Here is an 18,619-nt window from a genome sequence, read left to right on the forward strand (position 1 = left end):
GCTATCAAAAGGGATTCAGAGGATCTAGGTTTGGTTTATTTTTATTTAATTCATAGATAAATAAATCATGAAATTGAATAAAATAAGAAATGAAAAGATTCCAGAGAAAAAAAAAAAGTGATCGCGGTAAAGGGAAAATAATATAGGGAACAGGATGCAATTGTTGTCCAAGTATAAATTAAATAAATAAAAAGTAAATGTTGTTGGCTTTCTTGAGAAAAGTTTGCAACACTAGTAAATCTGCAACATTTATTGCATGTCGCTTCCTGCCTGTTGCTTAAAATTCCTGTCAAATAATATAGTAGTAAAAGAAGTGTTACCTACTAAGGAAATAGGCAACACTTTTTTACCTATTGTAAAGTGAAGTATTGCTGTAGTCTTGAAATGTTGTATTGACTTTTGGCTTGTGCACTAGGAACATCCAAAGATTTTATATGAATATGCAAAGTTCTTACAAACATATTATGATATAATGCTTCGGAGATAAACAAGCAACCAATCTAAACTTATGAGTGCTTTTAAAATGGGGTCTCTCTAATGTTCATGGAATTCAACGATTATGTTTATTAAAATGTATGTATGACATAAATGAGATACACCTTAGAGTTCAAATTCATATGTTTCAAAGGCACTAACCTCAAAGTATGTGATGAACACCCTGATGAGGACTTATGCTTGCACTTCGCTTCATATATATATATATATATATATATTGTATCATTTATTGAACTTTGGAGTGCAAGCTGGTAATGCGCCTGCGATATTCCGCGAGAGCCCAAAGTGGATAAATATTTCTGTACATTAGATAACATAGCATGCAATTCTTCATGAATAACCCAGTAAATTTCTTGAAAATTAAACCAAGTCTCAAGCATCATTCAATTTCACCACATATTCATTGTTAAATTGTAGGGTTAAAATGTAAAAAAACCTAAAAACTTGTCAAGAGCATCCAATATCCTTAATTCAGCAAAGGTGTAGGAGCACCTATCAATACTTTTTAGTGAGGGCATTCTTCCCCAAATCATTAAAATGGCTTAAAATCCATAAATATGGATCCTTGATGTTGGGTTAATGAGCACAAATATTTTAAAAAAAATTTCTCCAAGAACTTTTGGTGGTATTCTTATTTATAGTATTTTTACACTTTACATTTACTTCCTTTTTTTAAAACAATCAATGTTAATGGACGTCAAGAAAATTTAATAGGATAGGAAAGGATGCTCTTACTAAAAAAATTTCACGAATATCCATTCACTATTGTTGATTTTAGAATATTGGATACCCCTAGCAAAAAAAAAATAGTCTTATATATTTTTGCCTTTTAACCTTAAATTAAATTAAGTGAAAGTAATATTCCAAATGAATATATTAAATAAGATACGCACTTGTTGCGGCCAATCTCCATTCTCCAACTAAGCATTGATTAGGACTCTTGCTCCACGATGAAGAGATGTTGGATTTCTCAGCTTCCAATTGACAAAATTTGATTTTAGCTTTTTTTTTGGGATTAAATATCATCATATGTAAGCGCAAATTGCAATTCACATTAAATATTTAAATCAAATTACCTGTCCAGCATGCATTAAACTCATCATAGCCCATGCTGTATGTACCACATTTGACCTGTTGCCTTCGAGTGGAATATATTTCTGCACATTTATAAAAGTCTCATAGTTATAAAAAGCATAATATGGAGAAATTAAGTGGGCAACAAATTATATAAATTAATGGTAAAATGAACTCGTTTCTTTCTAGTAATTACGTGAAATACAAAAAATGAGTCCATTAATAAATTAATCATCAATCAATAGATACATACATAAAAACTAGTTGAAATTTAAAAACTATATCAATTTTTTAAAGACAAAAAATAAAAACCCAACAAACAAGCTCTAAATCACACAATTAATAGACCTGTGAATGCAACTTTTAGTAGGCGATATGTGGTTATATAAATATTATTATATACATATTGATAATTAATTCATAATGATTTACCTTTTTGGGACTTGAAAGATAGCTCTCTCCCCAGCCACCATCATCACGTTGTGAAGTGAGAAGAAAATTCACAACTTTGCAAATGGCAACACAATCATTGTAAGTCTTGCTAGACGCAACAAGGCCACCTAATGCAAACCAAGTGCCATAAGTAAAGCAACCCCCCAGTTCCCATACCATCTACCATCCTCTGTTTGTGTTTCTTCAATGAATCTCATAGCTTTCTCTATGAAACTCTCAATCTCTTTCTTCCTAAGTCTTAGGATATAGCTTTGTGAACAACAGTAATGCTTGAATTGCTGACCCTATGCATTCTACATATTCATGTTTCACTACGATGTCTTGGAAAAATTCTGTCGGATTTAACACCTGATGATCATAATTAATCCATACATTAAGTCTTAATCACTGTTGTTTTTTAATTTGTTCCACTCAGCTGATAGTAATATGATATCATTCTTACTTCCAACCAATCATAAGCTTTGACTGGCTCCCATACAGTTAAACTGCCCTTTTTACTCTGCAAAAATGAGAATTCGAGAGTTATAAATCTCTACTTTGAATGTAAAATCTAATTAACATATTAAATAAGGATATAGTATACTGATAAAGAAACTAAACAAGATATAAGATAAAATTGGACGCTTAAGCTAGCCATAGTCAACCTATTGTCTTCTTCTCTATACCCTTTGAGAGTTATGCAGCTTTTGGTGGGGAATGATATACTAAGTTAGGGTCAGCAAGGGGACCTAACCTATTTAATAATCCTTACTGGATCCACTAACTGTAGGCTTTAGTAAAGTTAATGGCCAACACTTTAAATGTTAAGTTGGCTCAATAAATTGTGTGTTAGACCTATTAAATATATATATATATATATATTATCGCATAACATATTGGGCTTTAATATTTTAGGGACTACTAGTTAACCTATTGTAACAAACTAACAAAATAATTAATGTGAACCCACGGCATAACTTTCAAACACTAAATCATGAGAAATTTCTTTGAGAAAATCTTTGTTTTATTATAATTAATGAACTATAATTATAATATGAAATTAATCACTTGAAGTGACAACAGTTGACAGAATCATAAAGTCTTTTAGGTTCCATCTTTCACCCACAATCTCTGGTGGTAGCATTGATAAAAGAAGACAACACTGAAATAGTCCAAAATATATTTAAAGGAAAAAACATATATTAACGTGAAGATAAACAATGAAATTAATTAATTTTTTAATTAAGTAAAATAGGTTATTCACTTTCAAGCCTTTTGCAATGTAATCTGAAACTTGCCATCCATGGTCTTGATCAGAGAAAGTCCATGACCCTTTTGAAATCTGACGATACATACTTTTGAAATCACCAAAGGATTGTCCTTAACCTGATAAGATCATCATCATTAGTTCTATATTTAGTTAGTTCTAAAAGAATTAGTCATTTGAAATTTCAAATATTCATATGCTTGTTAATAAATTGGTAATAACAAATTGACTTGAGACTTCTTGACGAAGTCATGTCCAGCTGCAAGTGTAGGAGCAATTTCGTCAACTAGGTTTGGGGCAAGTAAAGCTTGAATAGCAAAGCCAGCATCCCATTCTTGGCTTCCAAAACTCTAATTAATGGTGATTAATGGCATATATTAATTATTAAACCCAAAATATTTTGCTTTATTAATAATTAAATTAGAGTAATTTCTAAATTAAGAAAAATGAAGAGAATTATTAGGAACTTGAAACTCTAGAAATATTGTTCATGGGAGAAGATAAAACAACACATTAATAAAAAATAATTTACAATTAATTTGTTCTTGATTAATAATTAGTTGATGATTGCATAGAATTAAGATCATGATTTAATTTTTTTTAATTATTATGCTCTTTACTACTTTACTTGCATGGTAATTCCATCTTCTGACACCCAGATATAATCAAGAACCCTTGCAAGATGCTTCTTAAAAGCATTTCCATTTGGATCTTCAACCCAACGAGCGAGCATACACAAGCATTGGGGCAAATGTAAAAGGGAGATTAAAAATTGATTAGAACTATGCTTAAACCAAAATCAATTATCAAATTTCTATCACTTGGTCATCATTGAATAGCTAGATACTTAGTTAGGGTCAAACATAACTTGGCAGTACATTTTGACCTGTGAATACCTTGATAAAATATAGAGTACCTTTTCAACGCATCCAATTGTTATATATCAACTATTTTCATCTTCATAGTGAATATGCTTCATTGTTACTTGAAGAGCTTTCTCTCCCACCAACTTATTGAAGTGCCATCGAGTACGAAGTGCCTCAGTAGATATATATAAACTATCCCATACCAAATCTTGTACCAAGGGATGAGGATAGTAAAGATCTTCCTGTAGTGATATATTCAACTACAATGTATTATAATTGTTCATTGGGATAAATCAACTGGTGTGTGTGTGTGGCGATAAATCAGAGACAAAAAAACTCACCTTTGCACGAGCTTTATTCCAATTAATTTCATGGTAAGGATCAACATGGAGTTCTTGTCTCAATTGAAGAATAAGTGGTGTGATCGGACCCATGAATCTTTGCCCATACAAATAAGATATCGGCATGTAAACCAAGCAGCAATAACACCACATTTTAGCTGCATTACAATATGGTGGAAGAGAATTAATGGAGGATTATTAGATAGACATGGCAATAGATAGAATTAAGTGATCATAATGCAATATCTAATATATATGTATAGGAAGAGTTCTAAATTTTTTTTAATCACTTTCTCCGCCTTTTAATTTTTTATTTAATCTCAATTTGTTTCTTAATGTTATTCTAAGTTTTAATTTTGTCTCTTAATTTTATCTTTCCAAATTCCTTTTTAACAATTTTTAATTTTACTTTATTTTATAGTGTTAGAGAGGACTGGGGAAAACATTTGAGTGACTTTTGAAATTTAAGAGGAGATGGGGTCAAGTTAAAATGAAAATAACTACATAATTAAATCAAATGACTGAGAAGAAATTTAAACAACAAATTAATGCCACATCTGATAATTTTCATATTTTCTGGCTAAAGGAGTTGAATGAAGATCTTAAGACCAAAATAAAAGAATAAACGAAAATAAGTTATGATGAGGCATAAGTGCCGTTTCCAAGAGTTTCAGGTCTCTCTCTAAGTGCAGTTACCAAAAATTTATCCAAAAAATTACAAATTCCTTGGCATCTCCAGAGTTATTTGTCAAAGTTTTCATCCTGATCATAAAATGGAGTTAATTAAGCTTTGAAACGATTTTTCTATATGGTTATGAATTTTCAAGGTCATCAAAAAGTCTAGAATTACCTATGAACAGTAATCTGATAATATATTTTGCAATTTATAAGAGAGTTTTGGTTCTTCTAAGAGTTGCAAAGGCTCAAATTGGTTCATTACAAGTCTTCAATGTATAAATCAAACATGAAAGATGAGATGTGTCAATATTAGAACTAATATAAGCGTAGCTGAGGAATTGAAATATACCTTCAAGTAAAATTAAGGAACTAAATTGATATTACATGAAATTAAAAAAAAACTTAAAACTTCAAATATAAAATTGATATTACATCTTGTCAATGAACGCATTGAATTAACCTGGATGCATTGGAAGAAACGATGGAATAAGCCAAAACTCTGGTGGCATTGGATTTGTTCCAGACCAGTCAAACAATCCAAGTATCCACAACAACATATCAACAATGAGACATAAGCAATTAAATTAAATTGAGGGATATTTGTATATATATTACAAGCTGCAATATTCACATGTTGCTTGTAATTATTATGGCTTTCTCTCTCAAACTATGAGCAGTATAATAATGGACCCAAGATTTTAGATTGTGAAGGTAATGTACATAAGATTAAAAATACAACAGATAGTTAACGTATGAATAATCATCCTATCTAACTATTCTCTGCAAGTTTTTATACTTTGAATTCATTGGTAACATTTGGATCCGTAGTTTTGAATTTGGATTTTATATTTAAAATTTCAATTTAAAATTCATCTATTTACCAACAAGCGTGTAGCTCAACTAGTAAGAGGCCATGCTAGTTTAACCAGTGGTTTTGAGTTTGAGTCTTTTGTGTTAAAAACTCGTTGGGAGAACTTTGCCGCCAATATGGTCTTACTCGGCTCGACCCATGAATAATAGGTAATTGTAAAAACAAAAGCAAAAATTCATATATTTAAAATTCTTTATTTAGGTAGTATAAAATATTTGAAATTCAAAGACAATGAAAAGAGGGACATGGAAAATGAAAACTGGAAGAGAACAGGAGGCATTTCAAACACTAGGGTGTATGAAGGATTTAAAATTATAAAGGAATTACAAATAAATATAGATTTGGATTCAATCAAAATCCATAAATTTTCATCTATCCAAATGATGGATTTCATGTCCTAAATTCAAATCCAAATTTAAACTAAATCATCCAAATGCAATATAAAATATTTTATATAGTTGTTATTATTATGCTGATTTTCTAATGAGAAAATTTTCAAAGCAAAGTTATATACCTACACACACAAGAAATTCATATATTGTAATTTTTTTAATAAACCTGAGATCATGTAAGGTTTTAACAGTTTTATTGTCTAAAAATAATAGTAGAATGAATATAAGGATAAGTAAAATAATACATCCTTATTTAATGTTATCAGATGTTAACTAAAAGAAGCTGAAAGAGAGAGAATGAGATGTTAGGACATGAAAGAGAGAATAAGAAAATAGAAAATAAGAAACACATGATATTAACAAAAAGAACAAGCTGAAACAAAATAAAATATAACAAAATTAAACTTAATCAGAAAGCGAAAGAGGCCAACTTTTAAAGATGGAAAATAGATATATTTTCCAAGTAGAGTAGAATCATACTTGATTTTTTTTAAAAAAAAAAGGATATGTGATGTATATAGATAAACGTGTAAAAATATGAAATAAAAAGTCGAGTAAATAAACATTTTAATGAATATCATCAAATATTAATAAATCAAAGACACATTATATATAAATAACACAGAGAGTAAGGGCTTGTTTGTTTTCTATTTTTAAAAATTTTTTTAATAGAAAATTTTCAAAATTTGTTTGGATAAGTATTTTTTATTTAGTTGTTTTCAAAACTTTTTTTATTTGTTTTTTAAAAATAAAAAATAGAAATAATGTCAACTTATTTTCATTTTATTTTTCTTGTTTTTAAAATATGCTACATTTGGTTATTGAAAATTATAATTATTTTAATCAATTTTTATCATTAATTACCACCATTAACTGTTTATAACCATCACATTTTTCAATTCTAAAAATGTTTTTAATTGACATAACTAAACAATTTTTTATTTTATTTTGTTTTAAAAGCAAGTTTAAAAAACAGTTTATAAAAACAAAAAATGAGAATAGAAATCAAACATGCCCTAAATCTTCTTTCGGGGGACGATTTCCCCTGGCCACTAGCTTTGTGTGTGTGTGTGTGTGTGTTATCTAGCAATATCTATGAAACATTAGACGCACAAATACAGTGCCAGATTCACTATTCGAAAGGGAATGAATAAAATTACTTACTGAAAGCCAAGTCTTTCCTCATGAGGGTATGTAGGTGGCACCACCGTAATCAAGAATCCATTTTCGTGCTCTAAGACAGGCATTGTCTTCACCTCCATCAGGTCCTTCTCCGAGCATTCTCATGCATATATAACTCAACACAGTGTGATGCTGTGTCCCTCTATGTGTAGTCCCCACCCTCCATCTTCATTCTTTAACATGCATGCACTTGTAAAGCATTAGTTCATTTAAAAATGACAATTATAAACTTATCATTGAAAGTTTAACAAGAAAATGTATGAACCTGGTGATAGTACAGATATCGAAGGATCTCTTTTCTATACTCTCCCGGAAACACATCATCAAGATGGCCAGTAATATACATACAAAAGACTTACACCATTTTCAGTAATTAGAAATCATTTAATAATTGTTTCATATAACAACCAAGTAAAATTTATGTCTTTTTTAGAAGCCTAAAACAACATTTATTAATCTTTTTTTGCTTTTTATTGTTCACATATATCTTTTTATTGGAGGTAATCATACTCGAAATATAGTCGAACACTAAATGCAAGCACATTTCTAATAGGAATTTGAATCTTAGCTTGGTTCACTACATTATGATTATATATTGATATTTTTTTTAGAATTAATGAGCAAAAATATCCTAAATTTTTTTGTGAGAAACGTCAAGTATTATAAACTTTAATAGGTTAAGGGGCAAAAATGCTTTGGAAGTTTCTAAAAGGAAAATAGAGCACTCTTATTTTTAGTTGGAGTAATTTTATTTCAAAACTTTCCAAAAGAGAGTAATTTTGCACTACCATTAACCTAACTAATTGTTACCATTAAATTTTACTTTGACTAACAAATTTACATGTGTAGCCTTCTCCTTCCTCTTGCCACCTATTCTCTTTCTTAATCTTCATCTTAGGTTCCAAACAAGAAAACATAGAGAGATCACGATGAACATCCTCCTCACTACTCTCCTTTCCTCATTATCCCAATCATCCTCTTTCTCCCAAGATCAACTAAACAATCATCATCATCATCAAAACGAAGAAAGTCTCTTGTTGTCAAAGCTGAACACAATTCACATAAAAAAAAATTACATGGTGAACTAATGATAAAAAATACCACCTAGAAATGGAGAGACAATATAACTAAGGAAATTAACTTTTGGGAGCACATTCGGTGCTCATCAAGCGTGCTCATCACCCTCTAAAATAATCTAGACTGTCTAGATTTAATCAGGATAGTCCAAATTAAATTATGTTTTTATTTTTTAGATAAAAGTTTATAAATTTAAAATAAATATATTTATTAATTATTACTAACCTGTATCATTCATATTCAATCAGATGATTCTAAATTAATATTAATTTTTATAATTTTTGATAAATTCGTCATACAAATTTAGCTTGTACTATTCAAATTCAAATTTTTAAGTTATTAAATTGTCAGATTTAAAATAGTTTAGAGTAAATCTATATCATCAATTTATAAAAATAATTAAAAAGTTTAATATTAAATTTAGACTGATCTAATTAAATGTAAATGGTACATGTTAATAATAAATATATTTATTTAACATTTTATAAATTTTTATTTTAAAAAATATAAAAAATTAAAAACAAGTAGTTTAATCTGGATCATCTAGATTGTTTCAAGGGTGATGGACACATGTGCTCCCATTAACTTCTCAACCACAAAAAAAGTAGACATAGATTTTTGGATAATAACGAGTAATAGAAACATCAATATCAGTATTACCTTTGAGAAAGAGCAGCGATTTTGGATCTGGTGAATTGATTTGTAGGGAATATTATAAATAACACAAAAATGTGCTGACCTATTTTATTTTAACAAATGTTCTCCAGGATTGAAAAGCAGAGAATGTAGGAGACAACACTGGAGTGTAGAAAGAGGAGGATGGGAAATGAGGTGGGAGACAGCGGAGATGAGAGCGTCCATAGCTTGCTTGACTTTGAGGCAAAATATGACGAGGAGAAGAAACTATAAAAATGGTCATAAAAATTAGAAAAATGTGATTCTCAATTTATACCATCTTCACTGCTGGTTTTCTTGTTGTTCGACCCTTATTCTCAATTTTGGAATACCTCATGCTCCTTTTAAAAAACTTTTCGACCCCTTAACCTAACCTTCATTTGAAGTAGTTTGGAAAAATCATTCTAAGGTCCCATGGAAGCATTCAAAATACACTAAAGTCCCATGAATTCATCAAATAGTTGTTAGATTCCAAGGGATTTAAGGGTGAATAAGTCTGAAAATGAAATTACTGATTTGTCCTCTACTATTAAAAAGGAAATTTTGCTTGAATGTAGATCTCATGAAATCCATGATCAGCAATACTAAAGATTGATGCTTATCCATGATTGTTGATCACGGTAGGGTAATTTTTACTTCCTTATATCTATGATTACTGCCCTTGTCTTCATCTAAGTGAGGTGGGAGTGTTCATTTGCGACTGCAGTATTTCATCAACAGAAAACAATACAATGATTGTTGAGCGAGTAATGATTTCTCATATGTTAATGATTTCATTATTGTTTAAGGGTAGGATAATGCTTTTTGGGTATGCCTGCGATCATTTAATTTGCATAGCTAATGGGCATGGATTTATCTGGTGCAACATTGATACGTTGAAAAATATTTGATGAGAACAACTCTACATGTTATTAATAGTGTATTCTTGTATTGTCAATATGCTATTAGTAGTTGTCAATATACTGTATTGTACAAGATGACTTGTAAGAATGCTTATACTACCAAAAAACATGTATTATGTTATGTTTTTTTCATATAGGGGATATTTTATATCTTATTCTCAAGCATGTGATGTAAGCTTATTTTATTAAAAAATCTCTATTATGAAACAAACATTACATCTTGCCAATAGTGGATGAATGTGTTGACATTATACGATGTGTAGTTGTCAATACACTGTGTATGGTGTTGGTTGACCTGTAAGATGGCAAGTTCTTCTAGAGAACATATATTATATTTTTTTTATATAGGGACATTTTCAAAATTATGACCAAGGAAGTATGCAATATGTTGGGGGGAGTGTTAGAACAAGAACAATAAAGGAATGGACAATGGTTTGAAGAGTTGACAAGAATGAAATCATCAAATGAGTAGCACATACATGCTCTTGTTTAGCGTGGCAAATGAGTGAAATATCTTGTGTACATGCATGTGCTGTAACCAAGCTAGTTTATGGCGATATGTATAATTTTGTAGATGAATGTTATAAGTTTATCACTCAATAGAAGATATATGCCACAACATGAAGTCGTAGCCACACATGACTATCCATGTCTATAAGCATTGATAGTGACAAATTTGTTAACCCAAACCTGCTTGAAGCTACCAATGACTATAAGGCCTTCAGGTAGGCCAAAACGTAAAAGAAGGAAATCTCAAATCCAAAACAAAGGGCTTATCATTGTGCAAGATGCCATGAGACTGGTCATACCTCCAAGACTTGCAAAAATCCTAATCCATGCTAGAAAATATCAGAGACAAGTGTACTTTTTTGTTTATGTATTTGAAATTTATTTTTTGTTTATTGCACTTAATGTATCAGCACTTGTCAATAAAGAATGCATAGCTTGTCAATGAAGTGATAACTTACAGTCAATGGCCAATGGCAAGTAGTTAATCAGTTCTTATAACTGGTTGATTTTTTAAAGGAAATAACAACACTCAATGTATTAACACTTGTCAATGGCAAATGCGTAGCTTCTCAATATAGTGATAAGTTGCAGTCAATGTCCAATAGCAAGTAGTCAATAGGTTCTTATAACTAGTTAATTTTTAAAGGGAATAATAGTATTTAATGTATCAGCACTTGTCAATGGTGAATGCATAGTTTGTCAATATAGCGATAACACTTCTCAATTGCCAACAGCAAATAATCAACAGGTTCTTGTAACTTGTTGATTTTAAAGGGAATATATCACCTAATGTATCAACACTTGTCAATAATAAATGCATAGTTTGGCAATATAGTGATAACTACTTGTCAATTGCCAACGGCAATAATCAACAAGTTCTTATAGTTTTGTTGATTTTTAAAGGGAATAACAACACTTAATGTATCAGTACTAGTCAATAGCGAATGCAAAGCTTATCAATAAAGTGAAAACCCTTGTCAATCATAGTTGGCCACTTGTCAACATCATAGTTGGCCACTTGTCAAAATTTAATTAATAAAACAAACTATTTGCCAACATTTACAAACTTGTAATCACCATTCATAATAATATTGTTTTAAGTAACTACCCGATATAGGCTAACTATATAAAAGGACATGATTATCAAAAAGTTTATATTCTAAAGTTCCATCAATAATCTTCTATTTCCTCTTCTTCCTTTCCTGGGATCTTTCTAACAAGGGCATGGCTTTGTGCTCCTTCACATTGTTACAATGACTCAATAACCCCCACAAGAATTCTATCTTCCCTCCTATAGAGGTCATTCTGCACCACCAAGTCAGTCATATGAGGTACAACAGAGATTTTGCAACAAAAGAAGCTTGCATCATATGCTTGAGAATAATATATAAAATGTCCCTATATGGAAAAAAAAAATAAACATCTACATGTTTTTCGGTGGTAATAAGCATTCTACAAGTTCATCTTGCACAATACAGGTATCGACAACCATCGATAGATTTGACAATACAAGAATACACTATTGACTCATGTAGAGTTGGGTCGTAGAAAAAATTGTTTCCACATATGCAATGTCACACCAGATAAATCCATACCTATTAGTTATGCAAATCAAATGATCACAGGCATACCCAAAAAACCATTATCCTACCCTTAAACAATAATGAAATTATTAAGGCATGAGGATCATTTACTCGCTCAACAATCATTGTATAGTTTTCTGTCGATGAAATCCTGCAGTCGCAGATGAACACTCTCACCTTGCTTAGATGAAGACAAGGGCAATAATCAAAAATATGAGGAAGTGAAATTACCCTACTGTGATCAACAATCATGAAATATGCATCAATCTTCAGTATTGCGATCATAGGTTTCGTGAGATCTGCGTTCAAGCAAAAATTTTCTTTTTAATGGTAGAGGACAAATCCGTAATTTTATTTTCAGACTTATTCACCCTTAAGTCCCTTGGGATCTAGCAGCTATTTGATGAATTCTTGGGACTTCTTGAGTGTATTTTAAATGCTTCCATGGGATCTTAGAATGATTTTCCTAGTAATTTTACTTCAGGATTTTCAAAAAGTATAAACATCGGCCAACCATTGAGGCTAGCTGATTGTTTAATTTGACTTTATTTTTCATGTCACAAGCAACATTGTCATTTTAAAAAAAAATTGAAAAATAAAAACTAATACAGGTGTAGTCATTTCTCAACACTCACACCCACGGAAGGCCATGCCCTGTGTCTCTACTCCCTTGCCTTCTCGATGGACAACGAAACTTCTCATATCTTCAACAAGCTTGACATTAACGACGACGGTAAGATCTCTAGCTCTGACCTCAAGAAGATGTTGTATACACTTGGACGCCAAAAATGACGTCAAATGAAATCAAGCGCCTCATGGCCGAGCTCGACAAGAACGGCGACAGCTACATTATTCATGCTATCTAATACTATCACTATCTAAACAATATGCCCTTAAAAAATGTTTTCGTTCGTATATTAAAAAAAATTTTTTTAATTAAAATATGACAGCGTTATTTTTAAAAATATAAATGCTATTACATTTTTCAGACTATTTAATTCAAAATTTTATTCTTGTGTTTCAAATTAAAATTATTATGAATTTAACCATTGATGCTTGTTTTTATCCTTGTGTGTATTATTTATAAATAAAAAATATTAAAAATGGGGATAATATTAATGTATATATAAATATATTATTTAAAGATTAAAAAATATTATTTATAAATTTTAAAAAATTCCTACCAAAAACAAAATAAAAACTGTTTCAGTGAGTACTGAGTAAACCAATTTTTACGTTCTTCTGATGCGATGTTCTTCCGATAACATATGTTCCTGCGTTTTCCACTTGCCCTACTTGCAAACTTCATTTTAATTTTAGGTAACATATTGATTCAAATTTACAAATAATATATACACACACATTAATATTTTCCCCACTGAAACGGTTTTTTAAGTTATAAATTGATTGGAAAACGTAAAAATTAGTTTTGCTCACGAAAAATATTTTAATTTTTCGGTAGAAACTTTTTTTAAATTTATAAAATAAATTTTAAATAATATATATACACATTAATATTTTTCCATTTTTAATATTTTTATTTATAAATAATGCAATAAAGATAAAAATAATGATTAAATCCATAATAATTTTAATTTGAAACACAAGAATAAAATTTTAAATTAAATAGTTTGAAGAAATGTAATAGCATTTTTTTAAATATAACACTATTTTAATAAAAAATTTCAAAACAGTTTTTTAGGACAAATCGTTTAGGTAATAATTAGATTTATACCCGTGTAATGCACAAGAATGCTATAAATTTAAAAAATAAAAATAAAATAAATATTAAAAATTTATTTTAGTAATATTAAAATAAAATATATTTCTTTCTCTTTTATTTAAGAGTAAAAAGTATAAACTTACTTTTTATTTTTAGTTTTCATTTTCATTCATTTAACCATAAATTGATAGTTGCTGGACTAAAATACCATTCTCAATATATTATTTTAAATTTTTATCCATACCTTAAATTTATTAGTATATAAACTTTTCTACTTAGTATTTTTTTTGTTATATTTAAGTTATTAAAATAAAATATATTGCTTTCTCTTTTATTTTAAGAGTGACAAAGTATAAACATACTTTTTATATTTAAGCTTTCATTTTAATTCATTTAACCATTAATTGATAGTTGTTGGACTAAAATACCATTCTTGATAAATTGTTTTAAAGTTTTATTCATATTTTAAATTTATTACTTATACAAAATTTTTCATTTAGTATTTTTTTTTTAAAAAAAAATACACACTCCCTCATTTGAAAAATTTAAGATAGTTTTTAATTGAATCTCACCTCTCAATAAAGTAGTTACTTGTTTTCTAATTAACACAATCTTTTTATGTTTATTCCTATTTAATAAGGTGTTTCACTTTAAAATAATATAAAATAACTTATTCATTGGAGGCACTTTTAAAAAAATTACAATAATTACATCTTAAAATACTAAAACTATCTTATAGTTTTTTTAGCATCCAACCTCTCAAAAAATATTTTACATTTTTGAACAAAAGGAGTACATTTGCTAAAATAATATGTCAAACATGTGTGCAGAAAAAAAAATTATGAAATAAGAGATAGATTAGTCAATATAATTTATGTTTATATGTTCATTTAAATTTTATAATTTTCTTAAAATATTTTTAAATGATTGTCATACTTAATTGTTTAAAGTTTTGTTTTTTGGAAATTTTTTTTTAAATTTTCTTAAATTATAAAGCGAGACGATAGACAAATAAATTATAGGGGTAAATAACAATTTAAAATTTTTCAATATAAATACAAATAATAAATTAAATTTTTATAATAGTTAACATAATATTCCTAATGATGTTAAAAATGAGACTAAAGTGTAAGTTTTAAAAACATAAAAAGAAGTACTATAATGAATCATACTACATTTATGTCATAATATTATTTATAAATTATAACTATAATGGTTGTAAATCAAGAAAATATATAATCTATGTATAACATCATTTGTCTATCATATATACAAGAGTATTACATCATTAAGAAAGAATTATAAGTAATATAATGATTATTAATAAAAAATTAGGTGTGTAGTGTAAGATAAATTCATTAGCATTATATAATTAACTTGAGGCCCATAATTTTTTTTTTGTTTGGACTTGAAACACATAATTACATCAATGTCTTTCATAAATTTTCAAATCATAATCTACTTTTATATATAAGTAATAGAATAATAGATTTTTTACCTTATGAATCGGAAGAATATGAATAAAAACTTATTTTATATATTCTCATACAAATGATTTTATGATTTGTTACCATATGTTAATAATAAATATATTGTAAATTATTTTATCTAAACCATATTATTATCTCCATATAAATTCAGTGCATATCTAACACTTACTATTTTATTAAGAATCTTATATCCATATTCAATTTTTACTATGGATCCTATATGATCTTTTAAAATATAAAAATTTTATTATTTTTTACATTTTGTCTAAAATTTTAACATTTACAAATGTAGGTTCCATCTCCACATTTTTTAATGATAGATCCTACATCCACTTTTTTTTTTTACCATAAGTCCCACAACTATATATATAATTCGCCAGTTCTCTTATAAGTTATTTTTACTAATTACATCAATATTAATGCAAAAAAAGTAGAAGGAATAAAAGTATGTAGAATTTCAAATATTTCTTATATAACAAATCTAAACAATGATGTTATGTTATTTTTGCTCTTTCATGAAAGGTAATTTTGAAAATACTTTTAAATATTACCTAAAAGCTACACCATGATTTGTAAATAGAACCAAATGAACTTTTTAAAAGGTGCCTTATAAATGGGACTCGAGGGAGTATATATTATTTTTTTGAACAAAATATCCATTAATTAATTTTTTTTAAAAATTAAAATTTTAAATTTATTACTAATTTAAATTTACTAATTAAATTATAAGTCCCACACAACTTTTTTACCATTAATAATTTTCTTTGTATATCCAACACTTATTATTTTTTACTAAGAATCTTATATTCATCGTCAATTTTTACTAATTCTACATGATCTTTTAAAATATAAAAATCTTATTATTTTTATATTTTATCTAAAATTTTAAAATTTACCAATATAGTTCCCACTCTCACAATTTTTAATGACAAGTCTCACACCCACTTTTTTATTATAGTTCCCACAGCTACTTTTTTAAACAAAATCATTCATTAACAGAACTTAAAAAACAAAGCAGAGAAAAGCATTGTTTTGACATGCTTTACAATATATATATATATATATATATTGATGGTATTAAATTACAGCTGATACTTTAATTTGGATGGTAAGATAAGAGCCACATAGATTGCACGGTTAAAATAGGAAAAAAAAAAAAAAAAGAGGAGAAAAAGGAAAGGGGACACCTGCGCCCGATCTTGATGTTACAGATGGCATGCAACCATACGCTGGGCACCGTAACACTATCGAATAACTCAGGCTTGAGAAGAAAATTAGGAACAGAGCAACAGAAACAAATATCATAGAAGGAGCCATCGCGGTGAAGGTCGATAAAGGGCTTGGCTTCCATCTTCGGCGCTCATCAAGATGAAGAGCACCATAGCACTAGGGTGCTCATAAGCATGATAAAATATGGACCAACCAAATAACTTGATTTACTCGGTCCAAGTTTTAATTTTTAAATTTACATGTATATTTTATATTTAATAAAATAAAAAATTAAAAAAATTATTAAAAAATTGATAAATATGCTTATTAGCAATCAAACAGTCTAAATTTTATTTGGATTGTCTGATTTTAATATAAATTTTTTTTATAATTTTATAGATTGACTATCTAAATTTACTCTGGATAGTCCCAAATTTAAAATTTTCTACTAACAAATTTTTTAAAAATATTTTTAAAGGAAACAGTACTAGTTAAGATATTATCTTTATTTTCAATATTATATTTATTAAATAAAAAATTATAAAAAAGCTTAATTTTAAATCTATACTGTCTAGAATATATTTGAATAAATAATTTATAAAAATCATAAAAATATTATAATCAAATTGGATTAAATAGATTAGAGTTGCACAATCCTAATTGATGAAAAATTATCTGTAATAAAAATTATAAATTATTATTTTAACAAATATAAAAATAAAAATTAATAACAAATCAAATCCAAAAATTGGATGGTCATATCTCATTAAAGGTGATGAACACTATAGATAGACCTGACCATGAACGTAAGAGATGAATAGAGGAAGAAGAGGAAAATGGCCACTTGTAAGTAGTTTTTTTTTTTTTAAATTTTAGATAACTAGAAAATAAAGTCAAATTAACAGTCAACTAACTTCAACATTGATGGTAGACTAGTATTGCATTCTTTTTTAATCTTTTGGGTACTTCAAAAAGAATTTTAAAATATCAGGCACTCTTGACAGAAAATTTCAAGACATTTTTTGTTTTTTAACTTTTTTTTCTATTACATCCTTAATTATGAATAATGTGGAAATATTTAAACGCATTAAATTAAGGGAAATTAAAATTTTATGGTAACACAGTTAATATTTTGATGTATTAATTATATTTTTTAATTTAAATATTAAAAGGACTTATATTTTGAAATGAGGGAATAGAATATTATATGAGGCCCACTCACCTCATATTTATATGTTTTATCTCTTTAATTATAATATATATGTGCGCGCGCGCGCCAGTTGCCTTGTGCCATAAGGGGCACCACTCTCACCCTGCAGAATGCACGGTGTGGGTTTGAGCCCATAGTGGCTCTGTGTGTGTGAGTTTCCTTCCATCGAGGAGAAGGATTGACTAAATACACACACAGTACTTAGCAGTACAAAAGCAGTGCATGATCACTTTTGGACATTTGTATCCATGATAGAGTCAACAATAAGGGCGGCTAGATAGATATCCTTTTAGGTCTTGTATTTTTTCAAGGAATAGACTTAAAAAGATAGAACATTTTAATATAAAAAACGCTTTTAAGCCTTAATTTATAAGCTTTGCAAAATAGGGTTCAAGTCCTAGCTTGCCCTTAAGCTCTTATAATTTGTTAACTCTCTTTTATATAATTTATGTAAAATTTTAAATTAATATTATAAATAATAACATAATTTGTTAAATATTTATTTTAGATGATGAAAATGAAGTTGTTGAAATAGCACCACTTTATCTAAGTAGACCCTCCTCTAACGGCTTGTAATGTTTTGTTTAATTACTCACATATATTCTCCTACTAAAGGCGTGCTGTTCTAGACACAAAAGAGTC

The 18,619-nt window shown here is 28.3% G+C and overlaps 1 pseudogene; it reads right to left on the reverse strand.

The window, feature by feature from the left end:
- Positions 1–721: 721 nt before the first annotated feature.
- LOC129289262 (beta-amyrin synthase-like) lies at positions 722–7,919 on the reverse strand (annotated as a pseudogene).
- Between the last annotated feature and the right edge of the window lie 10,700 nt (positions 7,920–18,619).

This window comes from Prosopis cineraria, unplaced genomic scaffold, assembly GCF_029017545.1.
Source record: "Prosopis cineraria cultivar Desert tree isolate PC_DT_omini unplaced genomic scaffold, ASM2901754v1 PC12, whole genome shotgun sequence".
In the NCBI taxonomy this organism is placed as follows: Eukaryota; Viridiplantae; Streptophyta; class Magnoliopsida; order Fabales; family Fabaceae; genus Prosopis; species Prosopis cineraria.